The sequence below is a fragment of the Phyllobates terribilis genome, unplaced genomic scaffold (assembly GCF_046119375.1).
Source record: "Phyllobates terribilis strain yellow unplaced genomic scaffold, ASM4611937v1 Scaffold_2__4_contigs__length_985480577, whole genome shotgun sequence".
NCBI classification, from domain to species: domain Eukaryota; kingdom Metazoa; phylum Chordata; class Amphibia; order Anura; family Dendrobatidae; genus Phyllobates; species Phyllobates terribilis.
In genome coordinates this window covers 579,805,326-579,832,138 of record NW_027362762.1, presented here as the reverse complement: position 1 = coordinate 579,832,138, position 26,813 = coordinate 579,805,326, and positions in this window count along the sequence as shown.

The following is a 26,813-nucleotide window of genomic DNA, read 5'->3' as shown; positions in this document are numbered from 1 at the left end:
CGTGAAATAGTGTCTCCCTGACTGTACAGACCCAAATATATCTGTTTAAAAGAGTCTGGTGTAGGCCAGAGAAATAGAACTGTGGTTTTGCAGTTCCACTGGTCAAATCTCTGTCTGTTCCTGCTTTTCGCATTTTTTCCGTAAACAAAAAGAGTAATACTGTCTCCCTGACTGTTCAGACACCAATATATCTGGTTAAAAGAGTCTGGTGTAGGCCAGAGAAATAGAACTATGGTTTTGCAGTTCCACGGGTCAAATCTCTGTGTGTTCCTGCTTTTGGTATTTTTTGCCGTAAAAAAAACAGTTATAGTGTCTCCCTGACTGTTCAGACACCAATATATCTGTTGAAAAGAGTTTGGTGCAGGCCAGAGAAATAGAACTGTGGTTTTGCAGTTCCACGGGTCAAATCTCTGTATTATCCTGCTTTTGGCATTTTTTGATGTAAAATAAACCCTGTAATAGTGTATTCCTGACTGTTCAGACACCAATATATCTGTTTAAAAGAGTCTGGTGTAGGCCAGAGAAATAGAACTGTGGTTTTGCAGTACCATGGGTCAAATCTCTGTATTATACTGCTTTTGGCATTTTCTGACATAAAAAAAAAACTGTAACAGTGTCTCCCTGACTGTTCAGACACCAATATATCTGTTTAAAAGATCCTGGTGTAGGCAAGAGTAATAGAACTGTGGTTTTACACTTCCACACGTCAAATCTCTGTATTATCCTGCTTTTGGCATTTTTTCCGTAAAAAAAACTGTAATAGTATCTACCTGACTGTTCAGACACCAATATATCTGTTTAAATGAGTCTGGTGTAGTCCAGAGAAAGAGAACTGTGGTTTTGCAGTTCCACGGGTCAAATCTCTGTATTATCCTGCTTTAGGCATTTTTTGCCATAAAAAAAAACGTGTAATAGTGTCTCCCTGACTGTACAGACCCAAATATATCTGTTTAAAAGAGTCTGGTGTAGGCCAGAGAAATAGAACTGTGGTTTTGCAGTTCCACGGGTCAAACCTCTGTATTATCCTCCATTTGGTATTTTTTTCATAAAAAAAAACAGAAATAGTGTCTCCCTGACTGTTCAGACCCCAATATATCTGTGTAAAAGAGTCTGGTGTAGGCCAGAGAAATAGAACTGTGGTTTTGCAGTACCATGGGTCAAATCTCTGTATTATACAGCTTTTGGCTTTTTTTGCCATAAAAGAAGCCTGTAATAGTGTCTCACTGACTGATCAGACACCAATATATCTGTTTAAAAGAGTCTGTTGTAGGCCAGAGAAATAGAACTGTGGTTTTGCAGTTCCACGGGTCAAACCTCTGTATTATCCTGCTTTTGGAATTTTTTTCGGAAAAAAAGACACTAATAGTGTGTCCCTGACTGTTCAGACACCAATATATCTGTTTAAAAGAGTCTGGTGTAAGCCAGAGAAATGGAACTGTGGTTTTGCAGCTCCACGGGTCAAATCTCTGTATTATCCTGCTTTTGGCATTTTTTCCGTAAAAAAAACTATAATAGTGTCTACCTGACTGTTCAGACACCAATATATCTGTTTAAATGAGTCTGGTGTAGTCCAGAGAAAGAGAACTGTGGTTTTGCAGTTCCATGGGTCAAATCTCTGTATTATCCTGCTTTAGGCATTTTTTGCCATAAAAAAAAACGTGTAATAGTGTCTCCCTGACTGTACAGACCCAAATATATCTGTTTAAAAGAGTCTGGTGTAGGCCAGAGAAATAGAACTGTGATTTTGCAGTTCCACGGGTCAAATCTCTGTATTATCCTGCTTTTGGCATTTTTTGCCATAAACAAACCTGTAATAGTGTCTCCCTGACTGTTCAGACAGGAATATATCTGTTTAAAAGAGTCTGGTGTAGGCCAGAGAAATAGAACTATGGTTTTGCAGTTCCACGGGTCAAATCTCTGTGTGTTCCTGCTTTTGGTATTTTTTGCCGTAAAAAAAACAGTTATAGTGTCTCCCTGACTGTTCAGACACCAATATATCTGTTGAAAAGAGTTTGGTGCAGGCCAGAGAAATAGAACTGTGGTTTTGCAGTTCCACGGGTCAAATCTCTGTATTATCCTGCTTTTGGCATTTTTTGATGTAAAATAAACCCTGTAATAGTGTATTCCTGACTGTTCAGACACCAAATATATCTGTTTAAAAGATTCTGGTGTAGGCCAGAGAAATAGAACTTTGGTTTTGCAGTTCCACGGATCAAATCTCTGTATTATCCTGCTTTTGGCATTTTTTCCGTAAACAAAAACAGTAATACTGTCTCACGGACTGTTCAGACAGCAATATATCTGTTTAAAAGAGTCTGGTGTAGGCCAGAGAAATAGAACTGTGGTTTTGCAGTACCATGGGTCAAATCTCTGTATTATACTGCTTTTGGCATTTTCTGACATAAAAAAAAAACTGTAACAGTGTCTCCCTGACTGTTCAGACATCAATATATCTGTTTAAAAGATCCTGGTGTAGGCAAGAGTAATAGAACTGTGGTTTTACACTTCCACACGTCAAATCTCTGTATTATCCTGCTTTTGGCATTTTTTCCGTAAAAAAAACTGTAATAGTATCTACCTGACTGTTCAGACACCAATATATCTGTTTAAATGAGTCTGGTGTAGTCCAGAGAAAGAGAACTGTGGTTTTGCAGTTCCACGGGTCAAATCTCTGTATTATCCTGCTTTAGGCATTTTTTGCCATAAAAAAAAACGTGTAATAGTGTCTCCCTGACTGTACAGACCCAAATATATCTGTTTAAAAGAGTCTGGTGTAGGCCAGAGAAATAGAACTGTGGTTTTGCAGTTCCACTGGTCAAATCTCTGTCTGTTCCTGCTTTTCGCATTTTTTCCGTAAACAAAAAGAGTAATACTGTTTCCCTGACTGTTCAGACACCAATATATCTGGTTAAAAGAGTCTGGTGTAGGCAAGAGAAATAGAACTGTGATTTTGCAGTTCCACGGGTCAAATCTCTGTATTATCCTGCTTTTGGCATTTTTTGCCATAAACAAACCTGTAATAGTGTCTCCCTGACTGTTCAGACAGCAATATATCTGTTTAAAAGAGTCTGGTGTAGGCCAGAGAAATCGAACTATGGTTTTGCAGTTCCACGGGTCAAATCTCTGTATTATCCTGCTTTTGCCATTTTTTCCGTAAAAAAAAACAGTAATAGTGTCTCCCTGACTGTTCAGACACCAATATACCTGTTGAAAAGATTCTGGTGTAGGCCAGAGAAAGAGAACTATGGTTTTGGTGTTCCACAGGTCAAATCTCTGTATTATCCTGCTTTTGGCATTTCTTCCTTAAAAAAAAACAGTAATAATGTCTCCCTGACTGTTCAGACACCAATATATCTGTTTAACAGAGTCTGGTGTAGGTCAGAGAAATAGAACTGTGGTTTTGCAGATCCACTGGTCAAATCTCTGTGTGTTCCTGCTTTTGGTATTTTTTGCCATAAAAAAAACACTTATAGTGTCTCCCTGACTGTTCAGACACCAATATATCTGTTGAAAAGGGTCTGTTGTAGGCCAGAGAAATAGAACTGTGGTTTTCCAGTTCCACAGGTCAAATCTCTGTATTATCCTGCTTTTGGCATTTTTTGCCGTAAAAAAAACTGTAATAGTGTCTACCTGACTGATCAGACACCAATATATCTGTTTAAAAGAGTCTGTTGTAGGCCAGAGAAATAGAACTGTGGTTTTGCAGTTCCAGGGGTCAAATCTCTGTATTATCCTGCTTTTGGCATTTTTTGCTGTAAAATAAACCCTGTAATAGTGGATTCCTGACTGTTCAGACACCAAATATATCTGTTTAAAAGATTCTGATGTAGGCCAGAGAAATAGAACTGTGGTTTTGCAGTTCCACTGGTCAAATCTCTGTCTGTTCCTGCTTTTTGCATTTTTTCCAATAAAAGAACCTGTAATAGTGTCTCACTGACTGTTCAGACACAAATAAATCTGTTTAAAATAGTCTGGTGTAGGCCAGAGAAATAGAACTATGGTTTTGCCATTCCACAGGTCAAATCTCTGTGTGTTCCTGCTTTTGGCATTTTTTGCCGTAAAAAAAACAGTAATAGTGTCTCTTTGACTGTTCAGAACCCAATATATCTGTTTAAAAGAGTCTGGTGTAGGCCAGAGAAATAGAACTGTGGTTTTGCAGATCCACTGGTCAAATCTCTGTGTGTTCCTGCTTTTGGTATTTTTTGCCATAAAAAAAACACTTATAGTGTCTCCCTGACTGTTCAGACACCAATATATCTGTTGAAAAGGGTCTGTTGTAGGCCAGAGAAATAGAACTGTGGTTTTCCAGTTCCACAGGTCAAATCTCTGTATTATCCTGCTTTTGGCATTTTTTGCCGTAAAAAAAACTGTAATAGTGTCTACCTGACTGATCAGACACCAATATATCTGTTTAAAAGAGTCTGTTGTAGGCCAGAGAAATAGAACTGTGGTTTTGCAGTTCCACGGGTCAAATCTCTGTATTATCCTGCTTTTGGCATTTTTTGCTGTAAAATAAACCCTGTAATAGTGGATTCCTGACTGTTCAGACACCAAATATATCTGTTTAAAAGATTCTGATGTAGGCCAGAGAAATAGAACTGTGGTTTTGCAGTTCCACTGGTCAAATCTCTGTCTGTTCCTGCTTTTTGCATTTTTTCCAATAAAAGAACCTGTAATAGTGTCTCACTGACTGTTCAGACACAAATAAATCTGTTTAAAATAGTCTGGTGTAGGCCAGAAAAATAGAACTATGGTTTTGCCATTCCACAGGTCAAATCTCTGTGTGTTCCTGCTTTTGGCATTTTTTGCCGTAAAAAAAACAGTAATAGTGTCTCTTTGACTGTTCAGAACCCAATATATCTGTTTAAAAGAGTCTGGTGTAGGCCAGAGAAATAGAACTGTGGTTTTGCAATTCCATGGGTCAAATCTCTGTATTATCCTGCTTTTGGCATTTTTTGCCGCAAAAAAACAGAAATAGTGTCTCCCTGACTGTTCTGATACCAATATATCTTTTTAAAAGAGTCTGTTGTAGGCCATAGAAATAGAACTCTGGTATTGCAGTTCCATGGGTCAAATCTCTGTATTATCCTGCTTTTGGCATTTTCTGCCATAAAAAAAACCTGTAACAGTGTCTCCCTGACTGTTCAGACACCAATATATCTGTTTAAAAGATCCTGGTGTAGGCCAAAGAAATAGAACTGTGGTTTTGCACTTCCACAGGTCAAATCTCTGTATTTTCCTGCTTTTCGCATTTTTTGCCGTAAAAAAACTGTAATAGTGTCTCCCTTACTGTTCAGATACCAATATATCTGTTTAAAATAGTCTGGTGTAAGCCAGAGAAATAGAACTGTGGTTTTGCAGTTTCATGTGTCAAATCTCGGTATTATCCTGCTTTTGGCATTTTTTTCGTAAAAAAAACTGTAATAGTGTCTCCCTGACTGTTCAGACAGCAATAGATCTGTTTAAAAGAGTCTGGTGTTTGCCAGAGAAATAGAACTGTGGTTTTGCAGTTCCACGGGTCAAATCTCTGTATTATCCTGCTTTTGGCATTTTTTGCCATAAAAAAAACTGTTATAGTGTCTCTCTGACTGTTCAGACACAAATATATCTGTTTAAATGAGTCTGGTGTAGGCCAGAGATATAGAACTGAGGTTTTGAAGTTCCATGAGTCAAATCTCTGTATTATCCTGCTTTTGGCATTTTTTTCCATAAAATAAAAACTGTAATAGTGTCTCCCTGACTGTTCAGACACAAATATATCTGTTTAAAAGAGTCTTGTGTAGGCCAGAGAAATAGAACTGTTGTTTTGCAGTTCCATGGGTCAAATCTCTGTATAATCCAGCTTTTGGCAACTTTTCCGTAAAAAAAACAGTAATAGTGTCTCCATGACTGTTCAGACAACAATACATCTGTTTAAAAGAGTCTGGTGTAGGCCAAAGAAATAGAACCATGGTTTTGCAGTTCCACGGGTCAAACCTCTGTATTATCCTGCTTTTGGAATTTTTTTTCGGAAAAAAAGACACTAATAGTGTGTCCCTGACTGTTCAGACACCAATATATCTGGTTAAAAGAGTCTGGTGTAAGCCAGAGAATTAGAACTGTGGTTTTGCAGCTCCACGGGTCAAATCTCTGTATTATCCAGCTTTTGGCATCTTTGCCGTAAAAAAACAGTAATAGTGTCTCCCTGACTGTTCAGACACCAATATATCAGTTTAAAAGAGCGTGGTGAAGGCCAGAGAAATAGAACTGTGGCTTTGCAGTTCCACGGGTCTAATCTCTGTATTATCCTGCTTTTGGCATTTTTTTCCGTATGAAAAAAACAGTAATAGTGTCTCCCTGACTGTTCAGACAGCAATATATCTGTTTAAAAGAGTGTGGTGTAAGCCAGAGAAATAGTACTGTGGTTTTGCAGTTCCATTGGTCAAATCTCCGTAATACTCTGCTTTTGGCATTTTTTGCCGTAAAAAACCTGTAATAGTTTCTCCCTGACTGTTCAGACACCAATATATCTGTTTAAAAGTGTCTGGTGTAGGCCAGAGAAATAGAACTGTGGTTTTGCAGTTCCACGGGTCAAACCTCTGTATTATCCTCCATTTGGTATTTTTTTCATAAAAAAAAACAGAAATAGTGTCTCCCTGACTGTTCAGACCCCAATATATCTGTGTAAAAGAGTCTGGTGTAGGCCAGAGAAATAGAACTGTGGTTTTGCAGTACCATGGGTCAAATCTCTGTATTATACAGCTTTTGGCTTTTTTTGCCATAAAAGAAGCCTGTAATAGTGTCTCCCTGACTGATCAGACACCAATATATCTGTTTAAAAGAGTCTGTTGTAGGCCAGAGAAATAGAACTGTGGTTTTGCAGTTCCACGGGTCAAATCTCTGTATTATCCTGCTTTTGGCATTTTTTGCTGTAAAATAAACCCTGTAATAGTGGATTCCTGACTGTTCAGACACCAAATATATCTGTTTAAAAGATTCTGGTGTAGGCCAGAGAAATAGAACTGTGGTTTTGCAGTTCCACGGATCAAATCTCTGTATTATCCTCCTTTTGGCATTTTTTCCGTAAACAAAAACAGTAATACTGTCTCCCTGACTGTTCAGACAGCAATATATCTGTTTAAAAGAGTCTGCTGTAGGCCAGAGAAATAGAACTGTGGTTTTGCAGTTCCACGGGTCAAATCTCTGTATTATCCTGCTTTTGGCATTTTTTCCGTAAACAAAAACAGTAATACTGTCTCCCTGACTGTTCAGACACCAATATATCTGTTTAAAAGAGTCTGGTGTAGGCCGGAGAAATAGAACTGTGGTTTTGCAGTTCCACAGTTCAAATTTCTGTATTATCCTGCTTTTGCCATTTTTTCCATAAAAAGAACCTGTAATAGTGTCTCACTGACTGTTCAGACACAAATAAATCTGTTTAAAAGAGTCTGGTGTAGTCCAGAGAAATAGAACTGTGGTCTTACAGTTCCATGAGTCAAATCTCTGTATTATCCTGCTTTTGGCATTTTTTCCGTAAAAAAAACAGCAATCGTGTCCCTGACTGTTCAGGCAGCAATATATCTGTTTAAAAGAGTCTGGTGTAGGCCAGAGAAATAGAACTGTGGTTTTGCAGTACCAAGGGTCAAATCTCTGTATTATCCTGCTTTTGGCATTTTTTGCCATAAGAAAACAGTAATAGTGTCTCCCTGACAGTTCAGATACCAATAAATCTGTTTAAAAGAGTCTGTGGTAGGCCATAGAAATAGAACTCTGGTATTGCAGTTCCATGGGTCAAATCTCTGTATTATCCTGCTTTTGGCATTTTCTGCCGTTAAAAAAAAAACTGTAACAGTGTCTCCCTGACTGTTCAGACACCAATATATCTGTTTAAAAGATCCTGGTGTGGGCCAGAGAAATGGAACTGTGGTTTTGCACTTCCACAGGACAAATCTCTGTATTATCCTGCTTTTGGCATTTTTTCTGTAAAAAAAAACCTGTAATAGTGTCTCCCTGACTGTTCAGACACCAATATATCTGTTTAAAAGGATCTGGTGTATGCCAGAGAAATAGAACTGTGGTTTTGCAGTTCCACGGGTCAAATCTCTGTATTATCCAGCTTTTCGCATCTTTGCCGTAAAAAAACAGTAATAGTGTCTCCCTGACTGTTCAGACACCAATATATCAGTTTAAAAGAGCGTGGTGAAGGCCAGAGAAATAGAACTGTGGCTTTGCAGTTCCACGGGTCTAATCTCTGTATTATCCTGCTTTTGGCATTTTTTTCCGTATGAAAAAAACAGTAATAGTGTCTCCCTGACTGTTCAGACAGCAATATATCTGTTTAAAAGAGTGTGGTGTAAGCCAGAGAAATAGTACTGTGGTTTTGCAGTTCCATTGGTCAAATCTCCGTATTACTCTGCTTTTGGCATTTTTTGCCGTAAAAAACCTGTAATAGTTTCTCCCTGACTGTTCAGACACCAATATATCTGTTTAAAAGTGTCTGGTGTAGGCCAGAGAAATAGAACTGTGGTTTTGCAGTTCCACGGGTCAAACCTCTGTATTATCCTCCATTTGGTATTTTTTTCATAAAAAAAAACAGAAATAGTGTCTCCCTGACTGTTCAGACCCCAATATATCTGTGTAAAAGAGTCTGGTGTAGGCCAGAGAAATAGAACTGTGGTTTTGCAGTACCATGGGTCAAATCTCTGTATTATACAGCTTTTGGCTTTTTTTGCTATAAAAGAAGCCTGTAATAGTGTCTCCCTGACTGATCAGACACCAATATATCTGTTTAAAAGAGTCTGTTGTAGGCCAGAGAAATAGAACTGTGGTTTTGCAGTTCCACGGGTCAAATCTCTGTATTATCCTGCTTTTGGCATTTTTTGCTGTAAAATAAACCCTGTAATAGTGGATTCCTGACTGTTCAGACACCAAATATATCTGTTTAAAAGATTCTGGTGTAGGCCAGAGAAATAGAACTGTGGTTTTGCAGTTCCACGGATCAAATCTCTGTATTATCCTCCTTTTGGCATTTTTTCCGTAAACAAAAACAGTAATACTGTCTCCCTGACTGTTCAGACAGCAATATATCTGTTTAAAAGAGTCTGCTGTAGGCCAGAGAAATAGAACTGTGGTTTTGCAGTTCCACGGGTCAAATCTCTGTATTATCCTGCTTTTGGCATTTTTTCCGTAAACAAAAACAGTAATACTGTCTCCCTGACTGTTCAGACACCAATATATCTGTTTAAAAGAGTCTGGTGTAGGCCGGAGAAATAGAACTGTGGTTTTGCAGTTCCACAGTTCAAATTTCTGTATTATCCTGCTTTTGCCATTTTTTCCATAAAAAGAACCTGTAATAGTGTCTCACTGACTGTTCAGACACAAATAAATCTGTTTAAAAGAGTCTGGTGTAGTCCAGAGAAATAGAACTGTGGTCTTACAGTTCCATGGGTCAAATCTCTGTATTATCCTGCTTTTGGCATTTTTTCCGTAAAAAAAACAGCAATCGTGTCCCTGACTGTTCAGGCAGCAATATATCTGTTTAAAAGAGTCTGGTGTAGGCCAGAGAAATAGAACTGTGGTTTTGCAGTACCAAGGGTCAAATCTCTGTATTATCCTGCTTTTGGCATTTTTTGCCATAAGAAAACAGTAATAGTGTCTCCCTGACAGTTCAGATACCAATAAATCTGTTTAAAAGAGTCTGTGGTAGGCCATAGAAATAGAACTCTGGTATTGCAGTTCCATGGGTCAAATCTCTGTATTATCCTGCTTTTGGCATTTTCTGCCGTTAAAAAAAAAACTGTAACAGTGTCTCCCTGACTGTTCAGACACCAATATATCTGTTTAAAAGATCCTGGTGTAGGCCAGAGAAATGGAACTGTGGTTTTGCACTTCCACAGGACAAATCTCTGTATTATCCTGCTTTTGGCATTTTTTCTGTAAAAAAAAACCTGTAATAGTGTCTCCCTGACTGTTCAGACACCAATATATCTGTTTAAAAGGATCTGGTGTATGCCAGAGAAATAGAACTGTGGTTTTGCAGTTCCACGGGTCAAATCTCTGTATTATCCTGCTTTTGGCATTTTTTGATGTGAAATAAACCCTGTAATAGTGTATTCCTGACTGTTCAGACACCAAATATATCTGTTTAAAAGATTCTGGTGTAGGCCAGAGAAATAGAACTGTGGTTTTGCAGTTCCACGGATCAAATCTCTGTATAATTCTGCTTTTGGCATTTTTTCCGTAAACAGAAACAGTAATAGTGTCTCCCTGACTGTTCAGACAGCAATATATCTGTTTAAAAGAGTCTGGTGTAGGCCAGAGAAATAGAACTGTGGTTTTGCAGTTCCATGAGTCAAATCTCTGTATTATCCTGCTTTTGCCATTTTTTCTGTAAAAAAAAACAGTAATACTGTCTCCCTGACTGTTCAGACACCAATTTATCTGTTTAAAAGAGTCTGGTGTAGGCCAGAGAAATAGAACTGTGGTTTTGCAGTTCCACAGGTCAAATCTCTGTATTATCCTGCTTTTGGCATTTCTTCCTTAAAAAAAAACAGTAATAATGTCTGCCTGACTGTTCAGACACCAATATATCTGTTTAACAGAGTCAGGTGTAAGTCAGAGAAATAGAACTGTGGTTTTGCAGTTCCACGGGTCAAATCTCTGTGTGTTCCTGCTTTTGGTATTTTTTGCCGTAAAAAAACAGTTATAGTGTCTCCCTGACTGTTCAGACACCAATATATCTGTTTAAAAGAGTCTGGTGTAGGCCAGAGAAATAGAACTGTGGTTTTCCAGTTCCACAGGTCAAATCTCTGTATTATCCTGCTTTCGGCATTTTTTGCTGTAAAATAAACCCTGTAATAGTGTATTCCTGACTGTTCAGACACCAAATATATCTGTTTAAAAGAGTCTAGTGTAGGCCAGAGAAATAGAACTGTGGTCTTGCAGTTCCATGAGTAAAATCTCTGTATTATCCTGCTTTTGCCATTTTTTCTGTAAAAAAAAACAGTAATAGTGTCTCCCTGACTGTTCAGACACCAATATACCTGTTTAAAAGATTCTGGTGTAAGCCAGAGAAAGAGAATTATGGTTTTGCTGTTCCACAGGTCAAATCTCTGTATTATCCTGCTTTTGGCATTTTTTGCCGTAAAAAAACAGTAATAGTGTCTCCCTGACTGTTCAGACACCAATATATCTGTTTAAAAGAGTCTGGTGTAGGCCAGAGAAATAGAACTGAGGTTTTGCAGTTCCACAGATCAAATCTCTGTATTATCCTTCTTTTGGCATTTCTTCCTTAAAAAAAAACAGTAATAATGTCTCCCTGACTGTTCAGACACCAATATATCTGTTTAACAGAGTCTGGTGTAAGTCAGAGAAATACAACTTTGGTTTTGCAGTTCCATGGGTCAAATCTCGGTATTATCCTGCTTTTGGCATTTTTTCCGTAAAAAAATCCTATAATAGTGTCTACCTGACTGTTCAGACACAATATATCTGTTTAAATGAGTCTGGTGTAGGCCAGAGAAATAGAACTGTGGTTTTGCAGTTCCACTGGTCAAATCTCTGTCTGTTCCTGCTTTTTGCATTTTTTCCATAAAAAGAACCTGTAATAGTGTCTCACTGACTGTTCAGACACAAATAAATCTGTTTAAAATAGTCTGGTGTAGGCCAGAGAAATATAACTATGGTTGTGCCGTTCCACAGGTCAAATCTCTGTGTGTTCCTGCTTTTGGCATTTTTTGCCGTAAAAAAAAACAGTAATAGTGTCTCTTTGACTGTTCAGAACCCAATATATCTGTTTAAAAGAGTCTGGTGTAGGCCAGAGAAATAGAACTGTGGTTTTGCAATTCCATGGGTCAAATCTCTGTATTATCCTGCTTTTGGCATTTTTTGCCGCAAAAAAACAGAAATAGTGTCTCCCTGACTGTTCTGATACCAATATATCTTTTTAAAAGAGTCTGTTGTAGGCCATAGAAATAGAACTCTGGTATTGCAGTTCCATGGGTCAAATCTCTGTATTATCCTGCTTTTGGCATTTTCTGCCATAAAAAAAACCTGTAACAGTGTCTCCCTGACTGTTCAGAAACCAATATATCTGTTTAAAAGATCCTGGTGTAGGCCAAAGAAATAGAACTGTGGTTTTGCACTTCTACAGGTCAAATCTCTGTATTTTCCTGCTTTTCGCATTTTTTGCCGTAAAAAAACTGTAATAGTGTCTCCCTTACTGTTCAGATACCAATATATCTGTTAAAATAGTCTGGTGTAGGCCAGAGAAATAGAACTGTGGTTTTGCAGTTTCATGTGTCAAATCTCGGTATTATCCTGCCTTTGGCATTTTTTTCGTAAAAAAAACTGTAATAGTGTCTCCCTGACTGTCCAGACAGCAATATATCTGTTTAAAAGAGTCTGGTGTTTGCCAGAGAAATAGAACTGTGGTTTTGCAGTACCACGGGTCAAATCTCTGTATTATCCTGCTTTTGGCATTTTTTTCCATAAAATAAAAACTGTAATAGTGTCTCCCTGACTGTTCAGACACAAATATATCTGTTTAAAAGAGTCTTGTGTAGGCCAGAGAAATAGAACTGTTGTTTTGCAGTTCCATGGGTCAAATCTCTGTATAATCCAGCTTTTGGCAACTTTTCCGTAAAAAAAACAGTAATAGTGTCTCCATGACTGTTCAGACAACAATACATCTGTTTAAAAGAGTCTGGTGTAGGCCAAAGAAATAGAACCATGGTTTTGCAGTTCCACGGGTCAAACCTCTGTATTATCCTGCTTTTGGAATTTTTTTCGGAAAAAAAGACACTAATAGTGTGTCCCTGACTGTTCAGACACCAATATATCTGTTTAAAAGAGTCTGGTGTAAGCCAGAGAAATAGAACTGTGGTTTTGCAGCTCCACGGGTCAAATCTCTGTATTATCCAGCTTTTGGCATCTTTGCCGTAAAAAAACAGTAATAGTGTCTCCCTGACTGTTCAGACACCAAAATATCAGTTTAAAAGAGCGTGGTGAAGGCCAGAGAAATAGAACTGTGGCTTTTCAGTTCCACGGGTCTAATCTCTGTATTATCCTGCTTTTGGCATTTTTTTCCGTATGAAAAAAACAGTAATAGTGTCTCCCTGACTGTTCAGACAGCAATATATCTGTTTAAAAGAGTGTGGTGTAAGCCAGAGAAATAGTACTGTGGTTTTGCAGTTCCATTGGTCAAATCTCCGTAATACTCTGCTTTTGGCATTTTTTGCCGTAAAAAACCTGTAATAGTTTCTCCCTGACTGTTCAGACACCAATATATCTGTTTAAAAGTGTCTGGTGTAGGCCAGAGAAATAGAACTGTGGTTTTGTAGTTCCACGGGTCAAACCTCTGTATTATCCTCCATTTGGTATTTTTTTCATAAAAAAAAAACAGAAATAGTGTCTCCCTGACTGTTCAGACCCCAATATATCTGTGTAAAAGAGTCTGGTGTAGGCCAGAGAAATAGAACTGTGGTTTTGCAGTACCATGGGTCAAATCTCTGTATTATACAGCTTTTGGCATTTTTTGCCATAAAAGAAGCCTGTAATAGTGTCTCCCTGACTGTTCAGACACAAATATATCTGTTTAAAAGAGTCTGGTGTAGGCCATAGAAATAGAACTGTGGTTTTGCAGTACCAAGGGTCAAATCTCTGTATTATCCTGCTTTTGGCATTTTTTGCCATAAAAAAACAGTAATAGTGTCTCCCTGACAGTTCAGATACCAATAAATCTGTTTAAAAGAGTCTGTGGTAGGCCATAGAAATAGAACTCTGGTATTGCAGTTCCATGGGTCAAATCTCTGTATTATCCTGCTTTTGGCATTTTCTGCTGTTAAAAAAAAAACTGTAACAGTGTCTCCCTGACTGTTCAGACACCAATATATCTGTTTAAAAGATCCTGGTGTAGGCCAGAGAAATGGAACTATGGTTTTGCACTTCCACAGGACAAATCTCTGTATTATCCTGCTTTTGGCATTTTTTCTGTAAAAAAAACCTGTAATAGTGTCTCCCTGACTGTTCAGACACCAATATATCTGTTTAAAAGGGTCTGGTGTATGCCAGAGAAATAGAACTGTGGTTTTGCAGTTCCACGGGTCAAATCTCTGTATTATCCTGCTTTTGGCATTTTTTTCCAAAAAAAAAAACAGTAATAGTGTGTCCCTGACTGTTCAGACAGCAATATATCTGTCTAAACAGTCTGGTGTAGGCCATAGAAATAGAACTGTGGTTTTGCAGTTCCACGGGTCAAATCTCTTTATTATCCTGCTTTTGGCATTTTTTGCCATAAAAAAAACTGTTATAGTGTCTCCCTGACTGTTCAGACACAAATATATCTGTTTAAATGAGTCTGGTGTAGGCCAGAGATATAGAACTGAGGTTTTGAAGTTCCACGAGTCAAATCTCTGTATTATCCTGCTTTTGGCATTTTTTTCCATTAAAAAAAACTGTAATAGTATCTCCCTGACTGTTCAGACACAAATATATCTGTTTAAAAGAGTCTTGTGTAGGCCAGAGAAATAGAACTGTGGTTTTGCAGTTCCACGGGTCAAATCTCTGTATAATCCAGCTTTTGGCAACTTTTCCGTAAAAAAAACTGTAATAGTGTCTCCATGACTGTTGAGACAACAATATATCTGTTTAAAAGAGTCTGGTGTAGGCCAAAGAAATAGAATTGTGGTTTTGCAGTTCCACGGGTCAAACCTCTGTATTATCCTGCTTTTGGAATTTTTTTCGGAAAAAAAAACAGTAATAGTGTCTCCCTGACTGTTAAGACCCCAATGTATCTGTTTAAAAGAGTCTGGTGTAGGCCAGAGAAATAGAACTGTGATTTCGTAGTACCACGGGTCAAATCTCTGTATTATCCTGATTTTGGCATTTTTTGCCGTAAAAAACAACTGAAGTGGTCTCTCCCTAACTGTTCAGACACCAATATATTTGTTTAAAAGAGTTTGGCGTAGGCCAGAGAAATAGAACTGTGGTTTTTCAGCTCCACGGGTCAAATCTCTGTATTATCCATCTTTTGGCATTTTTGCCGTAAAATAACAGTAATAGTGTCTCCCTGACTGTTCAGACACCAATATATCTGTTTAAAAGAGTTTGGCGTAGGCCAGAGAAATAGAACTGTGGGTTTGCAGTTCCACGGGTCAAATCTCTGTATGATCCTGCTTTTGGCATTTTTTTCCAAAAAAAAACAGTAATAGTATGTCCCTGACTGTTCAGACAGCAATATATCTGTCTAAACAGTCTGGTGTAGGCCATAGAAATAGAACTGTGGTTTTGCAGTTCCACGGGTCAAATCTCTGTATATCCTGCTTTTGGCATTTTTTGCCATAAAAAAAACCCTGTAATAGTGTCTCCCTGACTGTTCAGACACCAATATATCTGTTTAAAAGAGTCCTGTGTAGGCCAGAGAAATAGAACTGTTGTTTTGCAGTTCCACGGGTCAAACCTCTGTATTATCCTGCTTTTGGAAATTTTTTCGGAAAAAAAAACAGAAATAGTGTCTCCCTGACTGTTAAGACCCCAATATATCTGTTTAAAAGTGTCTGGTGTAGGCCAGAGAAATAGAACTGTGGTTTCGCAGTACTACGGGTCAAATCTCTGTATTATCCTGATTTTGGCATTTTTTGCCGTAAAAAAAAACTGAAATGGTCTCTCCCTGACTGTTCAGACACCAATATATCTGTTTAAAAGAGTTTTGCGTAGGCCAGAGAAATAGAACTGTGGTTTTGCAGTTCCATGGGTCAAATCTCTGTATTATCCTGCTTTTGGCATTTTTTCCATAAACAAAAACAGTGATACTGTCTCCCTGACTGTTCAGACACCAATATATCTGTTTAAAAGAGTCTGGTGTAGGCGAGAGAAATAGAACTGTGGTTTTGCAGTTCCACTGGTCAAATCTCTGTATTATCCAGCTTTTGGCATTTTTTGCTGAAAAATAATCCCTGTAATAGTGTCTTCCTGACTGCTCAGACACCAATATATTTGTTTAAAAGAGTCTGTTGTAGGCCAGAGAAATAGAACTGTGGTTTTGCAGTTCCATTGGTCAATTCTCTGTATTATCCTGATTTTGGCATTTTTTCTGTAAAAAAAAACTGTAATAGTGTGTCCCTGACTGTTCAGACACCAATATATCTGTTTAAAAGATTCTGGTGTAGACCAGAGAAAGAGAACTGTGGTTTTGCTGTTCCACAGGTCACATCTCTGTATTATCCTGCTTTTGTCATTTTTTGCCTTAAAAAAAACAGTAATAGTGTCTCCCTGACTGTTCAGACACCAATATATCTGTTTAAAAGAGTCTGGTGTAAGCCAGAGAAATAGAACTGTGGTTTTGCAGTTCCACGGGTCAAATCTCAGTATTATCCTGCTTTTGGCATTTTTGCCGTAAAAAAAACAGTAATAGTGTCTCCCTGACTGTTCAGACACCAATATATCTGTTTAAAAGAGTCTGGCGTAAGCCAGAGAAATAGAACTGGGGTTTTGCAGTTCCATGGGTCAAATCTCTGTATTATCCAGCTTTTGGCATTTTTTGCTGTAAAATAATCCCTGTAATAGTGTCTTCCTGACTGTTCAGACACCAATATATCTGTTTAAAAGAGTATGTTGTACGCCAGAGAAATAGAACTGTGGTTTTGCAGTACCACGGGTCAAATCTCTGTGTGTTCCTCCTTTTGGTATTTTTCGCCATTAAAAAAAACAGTAATAGTGTCTCCCTGACTGTTCAGACACCAATATATCTGTTAAAAAGAGTCTGGTGCAGGCCAGAGAAATAGAACTGTGGTTTTGCAGTTCCACAGGTCAAATCTCTGTATTATCCTACTTTTGGCATTTTTTCCGTAAAAAAAACCTGTAATAGTGTCTCCATGACTGTTCAGACACCAATATATCTGTTTAAAAAAGTCTGGTGTAGGCCAGAGAAATAGAACTATGGTTTTGCAGTTCCACAGGTCAAATCTCTGTGTGTTCCTGGTTTTTGCACTTTATGCCGTAAAAAAAACAGTAATAGTGTATCTTTGACTGTTCACACCCCAATATATCTGTTTAAAAGAGTCTGGTGTAGACCAGAGAAATAGAACTGTGGCTTTGCAGTTCCATGGGTCAAATCTCTGTATTATCCTGCTTTTGGCATTTTTTGCCGCAAAAATACTGTAATAGTGTCTCCCTGACTGTTCAGATACCAATATATCTGTTTAAGAGAGTCTGTTGTAGTCCATAGAAATAGAACTCTTGTATTGCTGTTCCATGAGTCAAATCTCTGTATTATCCTGCTTTTGGCATTTTTTCCGTAAAAAAAAACGCAATAGTGTCTCCTTGACTGTTCAGACACCAATATATCTCTTTAAAAGAGTCTGGTGTAGGCCAGAGAAATAGAACTGTTTCTTTGCAGTTCCACGGGTGAAATCTCTGTATTATCCTGCTTTAGGCAATTTTTGCCGTAAAAAAACATGTAATAGTGTCTCCATGACTGTTCAGACACCAATATATCTGTTTAAAAGAGTCTCGTGTAGGTCAGATAAATATAACTGTGGTTTTGCAGTTCCACAGGTCAAATCTCTGCATTATTCTGTTTTTGGCTTTTTTTCCATAAAAAAAAACCTGTAATAGTGTCTCCCCGACTGTTCAGACACAAATATATCTGTTTAAAAAAGTCTGGTGTAGGCCAGAGAAATAGAATTGTGGTTTTGCAGTAAAACGGGTCAAATCTCTGTCTGTTCCTGCTTTTGGCATTTTTGCCGTAAAAAAAACAGTAATAGTGTCTTCCTGACTGTTCAGACACAAATATATCGGTTTAAAAGAGTCTGTTGTAGGCCAGAGAAATAGAACTGTGGTTTTGCAGTTCCACGGGTCAAATCTCTGTATTATCCTGCTTTTGGCATTTTTAGCCATAAAAAAACAGTAATAGTGTCTCCCTAAATGCTCAGACAACAATATGTCTGTTTAAAAGAGTCTGGTGTAGGCCAGAGAAATAGAACTGTGGTTTTGCACTTCCACAGGTCAAATCTCTGTATTATCCTGCTTTTGGCATTTTTTCCGTAAAAAAAACCTGTAATAGTGTCTCCCTGACTGTTCAGACACCAGTATATCTGTTTAAATGAGTCTGGTGTAGGCCAGAGAAATAGAACTGTGGTTTTGCAGTTCCACTGGTCAAATCTCTGTATTATCCTGCTTTTGGCATTTTTTCCATAAAAAAAATTGTAATAGTGTCTCCCTGACTGTTCAAACACCAATATATCTGTTTAAAAGAGTCTGGCGTAAGCCAGAGAAATAGAACTGGGGTTTTGCAGTTCCACTGGTCAAATCTCTGTATTATCCTGCTTTTGGCATTTTTTCCATAAAAAAAATTGTAACAGTGTCTCCTTGACTGTTCAGACACCAATATATCTGTTTAAAAGAGTCTGGTGTAGGCCAGAGAAATAGAACTGTGGTTTTGCAGTGCCACGGGTCAAATCTCTGTGTGTTCCTCCTTTTGGTATTTTTCGCCATTAAAAAAAACAGTTATAGTGTCTCCCTGACTGTTCAGACACCAATATATCTGTTTAAAAGAGTCTGGTGTAGGCGAGAGAAATACAACTGTGGTTTTGCAGTTCCACGGGTCAAATCTCTGTATTATCCAGCTTTTGGCATTTTTTGCTGTAAAATAATCCCTGTAATAGTGTCTTCCTGACTGTTCAGACACCAATATATCTGTTTAAAAGAGTATGTTGTACGCCAGAGAAATAGAACTGTGGTTTTGCAGTACCACGGGTCAAATCTCTGTATTATCCTGCTTTAGGCATTTTTTGCCGTAAAAAAAACGTATAATAGTGTCTCCCTGACTGTACAGACACAACTATATCTGTTTAAAAGAGTCTGGTGTAGGCCAGAGAAATAGAACTGTGGTTTTGCAGTTCCACGGGTCAAATCTCTCTATTATCCTGCTTTTGGCATATTTTCCGTAAAAAAAAAGTAATATTGTCTCCCTGACTGTTCAGACACCAATATATCTGTTTAAAAGAGTCTGATGTAGGTGTTATGATCTGCTACAGGGACTAAGGAAAGACAGGAGAACTGTCCCTACAATAGAACTAAACTAGATCCCTACGATGTAACGGGGAACCTGATCCTGCGATCAGACCCGCTAAAGTCCTCGGCTAGTCTGAACGAAGACCTATAGATGTGAGGGAGGGATCCCTACAAGAACTAGGGACTGGGATAAGTTGGACACCTCCTAGCAGAAATAGTAGCAGTCAAAGACAAACACACAACAGAAAGCATAGAGGTCAGAAGACCTAGCAAAACTAACAGAGAACGGCACCAGAGCACCAATCTAGCTCAAGAGTAGTAAATACAATGAAGTCCAGCAAGACCAGGAGGGCGGAGCCGGATTAAATAGGCAAAAATGGTCATGTGACCAGCAAACTAAAAAAAAACTAACAGGAGAGTTGTAACAGTAGGCCAGAGAAATATAACTGTGGCTCTGCTGTTCCACAGGTCAAGTCTCTGCATTATCCTGCTTTTGGCATTTTTTCCATAAAAAAAACCTGTAATAGTGTCTCCCCGACTGTTCAGACACAAATATATCTGTTTAAAAGAGTCTCGTGTAGGTCAGATAAATATAACTGTGGTTTTGCAGTTCCACAGGTCAAATCTCTGCATTATCCTGTTTTTGGCTTTTTTTCCATAAAAAAAACCTGTAATAGTGTCTTCCCGACTGTTCAGACACAAATATATCTGTTTAAAAAAGTCTGGTGTAGGCCAGAGAAATAGAATTGTGGTTTTGCAGTTAAACGGGTCAAATCTCTGTCTGTTCCTGCTTTTGGCATTTTTGCCGTAAAAAAAACAGTAATAGTGTCTTCCTGACTGTTCAGACACAAATATATCGGTTTAAAAGAGTCTGTTGTAGGCCAGAGAAATAGAACTGTGGTTTTGCAGTTCCACGGGTCAAATCTCTGTATTATCCTGCTTTTGGCATTTTTAGCCATAAAAAAACTGTAATAGTGTCTCCCTAAATGCTCAGACAACAATATGTCTGTTTAAAAGAGTCTGGTGTAGGCCAGAGAAATAGAACTGTGGTTTTGCACTTCCACAGGTCAAATCTCTGTATTATCCTGCTTTTGGCATTTTTTCCATAAAAAAAACCTTTAATAGTGTCTCCCTGACTGTTCAGACACCAGTATATCTGTTTAAATGAGTCTGGTGTAGGCCAGAGAAATAGAACTGTGGTTTTGCAGTTCCACTGGTCAAATATCTGCATTATCCTGCTTTTGGCATTTTTTCCATAAAAAAAATTGTAATAGTGTCTCCCTGACTGTTCAGACACAAATTTATCTGTTTAAAAGAGTCTGGTGTAGGCCAGAGAAATAGAACTGTGGTTTTGCAGTTCCATGAGTCAAATCTCTGTATTATCCTGCTTTAGGCATTTTTTGCCGTAAAAAAAACGTATAATAGTGTCTCCCTGACTGTACAGACACAAATATATCTGTTTAAAAGAGTCTGGTGTAGGCCAGAGAAATAGAACTGTGGTTTTGCAGTTCCACGGGTCAAATCTCTGTATTATCCTGCTTTTGGCATATTTTCCGTAAAAAAAAAGTAATATTGTCTCCCTGACTGTTCAGACACCAATATATCTGTTTAAAAGAGTCTGATGTAGGTGTTATGATCTGCTACAGGGACTAAGGAAAGACAGGAGAACTGTCCCTACAATAGAACTAAACTAGATCCCTACGATGTAATGGGGAACCTGATCCTGCGATCAGACCCGCTAAAGTCCTCGGCTAGTCTGATCGAAGACCTATAGATGTGAGGGAGGGATCCCTACAAGAACTAGGGACTGGGATAAGTTGGACACCTCCTAGCAGAAATAGTATCAGTCAAAGACAAACACACAACAAAAAGCATAGAGGTCAGAAGACCTAGCAAAACTAACAGAGAACGGCAACAGAGCACCAAGCTAGCTCAAGAGTAGTAAATACAATGAAGTCCAGCAAGACCAGGAGGGCGGAGCCGGATTAAATAGGCAAAAATGGTCATGTGACCAGCAAACTAAAAAAAAAACCAACAGGAGAGTTCTAACAGTACCCCCTCTTCTAAGAGGATCCTCCAGATCCCCTAGGCCCAGGCTTACCAGGAAACCTCCTGTGAAACGCTCTGACAAGTCTGGAAGCAGAAACATCATCCGCCCTCACCCATGAGTTATCCTCAGGTCCGAAACCCTTCCAAGCGACGAGATACTGCAAACTCCCTCTATACCGTCTAGAATTTAGGATGCGGGAAATTTCATATTCCCTGTCCTCCACCACCGGAGGAACAGTGGCAGAGGCGTCACCATCAGACACATCAGCTTTTTTCAACAGAGAAACATGAAACACCGGGTTAATCTTCCAGGACGTAGGAACCTCCAACTTAACAGCAGATTGGTTAACTATCTGAAGCACCTTAAAGAGCCCTACGAACTTGGGACCCAATTTTTTAGAAGGAATCCTCAATCACAGATTCTTAGAGGACAACCAAACCATGTCACCAACAGCAAACAAAACCTCTTGCCATTTCCTATCAAAGTACCTCTTAGGTTTTTTGTTAGCCTCCTGAAGATTACCACGCACATCCGTCCAAACTCTCTCCAAATCACCGGAAAACTCTCCTCCTCAGGCACAGCCGAAACCAATTTGGAGAATGACCCAAAAGACGGATGTCTCCCAGAACAACAAAAAAAAGGCGAACAACCAGCAGAAAAGGATGTATGGTTGTTAAGAGCAAATTCAGCAAGTGGCAGAAACTCAGACCACCCCTCTTGATTGTCTGCCACAAAACAACGCAAGAACTGCTCAACATCCTGGTTCTTCCTTTCTGTCTGGCCATTAGACTCAGGATGATATCCAGATGAAAACGACAAATGAACTCCCAACCTGTCACAAAAGGCACGCAAAAAATGAGCCACGAACTGAGGGCCCCTATCAGAAACAATGTCAGTAGGAACACCATGTAGTCTGACAATTTCCTTGACAAAGGCCTTAGCGAGTGTCTTAGCGCAAGGCAGTTTGATGAAGGGAACCAAGTGACACATCTTGCTAAAATGGTCCACGACCACCCAGATGACCATGAAACCTTCAGAGGGGGGAAGGTCAGTAATAAAGTCCATAGCCAGATGTGTCCAAGGTGCACTAGGAACCTCAAGAGGGCAAAGCAACCCAGCAGCAGGAGCATGCGAAGACTTGGATTTAGCACACACAGTACATTGGCGCACCCACTTAATGACTTCCTTCTGCCATCCAGGCCACCAAAAACTGCGACCCACAAGTCTCTTGGTCTCAGAAATTCCTGGATGACCTGCCAACCGAGACTCATGACACTCAACAAACAAATCTCTCCTAAAGGTCCTAGGCTCAAACAACCTCCCATGGGGAGTGTTAGATGGGGCATTCTCCTGAGCTTTAAGAATCTCATCCTCCAAAACGGAGTCCAAAGCAGCAATCACAACACCTTCTTGTAAAATGCTCTCCTCTTCCTCCTCAACACCGACCATGGGAGAAAAGCTGCGAGACAAAGCATCCGCTTTAACATTCTTGGTACCCGGGATGTAAGTAATGGAAAAATTAAACCGCGAGAAAAAAAGTGCCCACCTAGCCTGACGGGCATTCAAGCGCTTGGCAGCATCAAGATAGATCAGATTTTTATGATCAGTGAAAACCTGAATGGGAAATTCAGCACCTTCCAAGAGGTGACGCCAGTGTTCAAATACGAGTTTAATCGCCAGCAATTCCCGATTACCAATATCGTAATTAAGTTCAGTCTCAGAAAAATTTTTTGAAAAAAAGGCACAGGGATGTACTCCATCCTTGTTTTCCTGAGACAACACCGCACCGACCCCCACCGAAGAAGCATCAACCTCAACCAAAAACGGCTTAGTCACATCAGGATGCATAAGGATGGGAGCAGAGGTGAACCTCTCCTTTAGAAACACAAAAGCTTCAATGGCCTCAGAAGTCCACTGAACCGCATTAGTACCTTTCCTGGTGAGATCGGTCAGTGGTTTGACAATAATAGAAAATATTTTTATGAATTTTCTGTAATAATTGGCGAAACCCAAAAACCTCTGTATCGATTTCAAACCAATAGGCCTAGGCCATTCCTGCACAGCTTGAACTTTAACCGGGTCCATCTCAAAACCTTCACTGGAGATAATGTAGCCCAAAAAACTAATTCTCTGTACAGCGAACTCACATTTCTCCAGCTTAGCAAAAAGCGAATTGTCCATTAATAACTGTAATACCTCACGTACGCTCCGCCAATGAGACTCCAGATCAGGCGAATAAATCAGAATGTCATCCAAATACACAACCACATTTTTGCCGATTAAAGGTCTAAGGATGTCATTAATAAGATTCTGAAAAAATGCTGGAGCATTGGTAAGACCAAAAGGCATAACCAGATTCTCAAAATGACCCACAGGAGTGTTAAAAGCAGTCTTCCATTCATCACTCTCCTTCATGCGCAACAAATTGTATGCCTCCCGGAGATCAATTTTAGAGAACCACTTGGCCCCCACTAACTGGTTAAATAAATCAGGAATCAATGGCAGTGGGTAAGGATTGCGTACAGTAATTTTATTAATCTCACGAAAGTCCAGACAAGGACGTAAACCGCCATCTTTTTTTTTTACAAAAAAAAATCCAACAGCCACAGGAGACTTGGAAGGCCTAATGTGACCGGCGGCCAAGCTTGTCTGTATGTATTCCTCCAAAGCCTTTCTCTCAGGAATAGTAAGATTAAATAAACGACTTTTAGGAAGAGTCGCTCCAGGGACAAATTCAATGGTACAATCATAGTCTCTATGGGGAGGCAAAATTTGTGACTCCTCCTCAGAAAAAACTCTCCAAAAATCCTGAATAGGTACAGGCAATTCCCCTTTATCCACAGCAGCAATACGTCCGTTACAACACTTGTCATAACACTTAGGGCTCCAGGACTTAATTTCATTGGTAGACCAATCCAGTACAGGATTGTGCAATTTTAACCAGGGTAACCCCAATATTACTGGAGAAGGCAAATTATCCAATACCACCAAATCCAAATTTTCTTGGTGAATACCATTAATAGTGAGGGGAAATTCACAGACCTTATGAGTAACACTCTTCAAGGGAGAGCCATCAACAGAAACCACAGCAATAGGGGATGACAAAGTTTTAGGTTCTAATCTAAGTTTTTCCAAGAATCCCCCATCAATCACATTCAGAGTAGAACCACAATCCACAAATACCCGAAATTCAATTAATTCATCCTGAGCAGCAGTAGTGGCAGATAGGAATACTCCCTTAGAATTTAAACAGGCAATACGGGCATAACTGACCATTTTTTTTTCTTTCTTCAAACGAAGCACACAGTTCTTAATAAAATGACCAGAATTTCCGCAATAGAAGCACAAGCCTTCAGAAAGCCTGCGATCTTTTTCCCCAATCTCCATCGGCTCTCCATTGTCAGCACAGACCCTCTCAAGACTCGGAGCTGACATAGCAGAGGATTTGCTCTCATTAACCCTTGCACGCAGTCTCCTGTCCACCCGTATAGCTAATTGCATAGCCTCCTGCAAGTTTCCAGGTGTGGGATAAGCAATCAGTAAATCCTTAACCCTTTCACCTAGCCCAGCAAGAAACAAACTTTTCAAAGCCGAATCGCTCCACCCCACCTGGGTAGACCACCGACGGAAGTGAGAACAATATTTTTCCACATTACCTGATCCCTGCCTCAAACGTCTCAATTCAGACTCAGCAGATGAGACACGATCAGGATCATCATACAACAAACCCAAAGCAGAAAAAAAACTATCCACTGATCTAAAGCATGGATCACTAGGTTGGAGAGAAAAGGCCCATCCCTGAGGATCTTTGCGCAAAAGTGACATTATGAACCCTATGCGCTGTGATTCATCACCAGAGGATCCGGGTCTCAAACGAAAATACAATAAACAAGCATTTTTAAAAGAAAAAAAATCTTGTTGTTCGCCAAAAAATAAATCAGGCAGACGTACCTTTGGTTCCAAAAAATGTGCTCCAGAACAGCTACTCACGTGTTGTTGGAGCTTGGCCACCTCCAGAGAGAGTCCCTGCAAGCGTTGAGCCAAATCTTGAACCGAGACCATGATGGAAAACTGGAGGTCTTTCCTTAGAGAAAAATTTTTTTTCTTTTAGGGCTGGACTTACTGTTATGGTCTGCTACAGGGACTAAGGAAAGACAGGAGAACTGTCCCTACAATAGAACTAAACTAGATCCCTACGATGTAACGGGGAACCTGATCCTGCGATCAGATCCGCTAAAGTCCTCGGCTAGTCTGAACGAAGACCTATAGATGTGAGGGAGGGATCCCTACAAGAACTAGGGACTGGGATAAGTTGGACACATCCTAGCAGAAATAGTAGCAGTCAAAGACAAACACACAACAAAAAGCATAGAGGTCAGAAGACCTAGCAAAACTAACAGAGAACGGCAACAAAGCACCAAGCTACCTCAAGAGTAGTAAATACAATGAAGTCCAGCAAGACCAGCAGGGCGGAACCGGATTAAATAGGCAAAAATGGTCATGTGACCAGCAAACTAAAAAAAAACTAACAAGAGAGTTCTAACAGTAGGCCAGAGAAATATAACTGTGGCTCTGCTGTTCCACAGGTCAAGTCTCTGCATTATCCTGCTTTTGGCATTTTTTCCATAAACAAAACCTGTAATAGTGTCTCCCCGACTGTTCAGACACAAATATATCTGTTTAAAAGAGTCTGGTGTAGGCCAGAGAAATAGAACTGTGGTTTTGCAGTTCCACGGGTTAAATCTCTGTATTATCCTGCTTCTGGCATTTTTTGCCGGAAAAAAAACGTGTAGTAGTGTCTCCATGACTGTTCAGACACCAATATATCTGTTTTAAAGAGTCTGGTGAAGGCCAGAGAAATAGAACTATGGTTTTGCTGTTCCACAGGTCAAATCTCTGTCCGTTCCTGCTTTTGGCATTTTTTGCCGTAAAAAAAACAGTAATAGTGTCTTCCTGACTGTTCAGACACAAATATATCGCTTTAAAAGAGTCTGGTGTAGGCCAGAGAAATAGAACTGTGGTTTTGCAGTTCCACAGGTCAAATCTCTGTATTATCCTGCTTTTGGCATTTTTTGCCATAAAAAAAACTGTAATAGTGTCTCCCTGACTGTTCAGACACCAATATAGCTGTTTAAATGAGTCTGGTGTAGGCCAGAGAAATAGAACTGTGGTTTTGCAGTTCCACGGGTCAAATCTCTGTATTATCCTGCTTTTGGCCTTTTTAGTCTAAAAAAAAAACAGTAATAGTGTCTCCCTGACTGCTCTAACACCAATAAATCTGTTTAAAAGATTCTGGTGAAGGCCATAGAAATAGAACTGTGGTTTTGCAGTTCCACTGGTCAAATCTCTGTATTATCCTGCTTTTGGCATTTTTAGCAATAAAAAAAACAATAATAGTGTCTCCCTCACTGCTCAGACACCAATATATCTGTCTAAAAGATTCTGGTGTAGGCCAGAGAAATAGAACTATGGTTTTGCAGTTCCATGGGTCAAATCTCTGTGTGTTCCTGCTTTTGGTATTTTTTGCCGTAAAAAAAACAGTTATAGTGTCTCCCTGACTGTTCAGACACCAATATATGTGTTGAAAAGAGTCTGGTGTAGGCCAGAGAAATAGAACTGTGGTTTTCCAATTCCATAGGTCAAATCTCTGTATTATCCTGCTTTTGGCATTTTTTGCCGTAAACAAAACTGTAATAGTATCTCCCTGACTGTTCAGACACCAATATATCTGTTTAAAAGAGTCTGGTGTAGGCCAGAGAAATAGAACGATGGT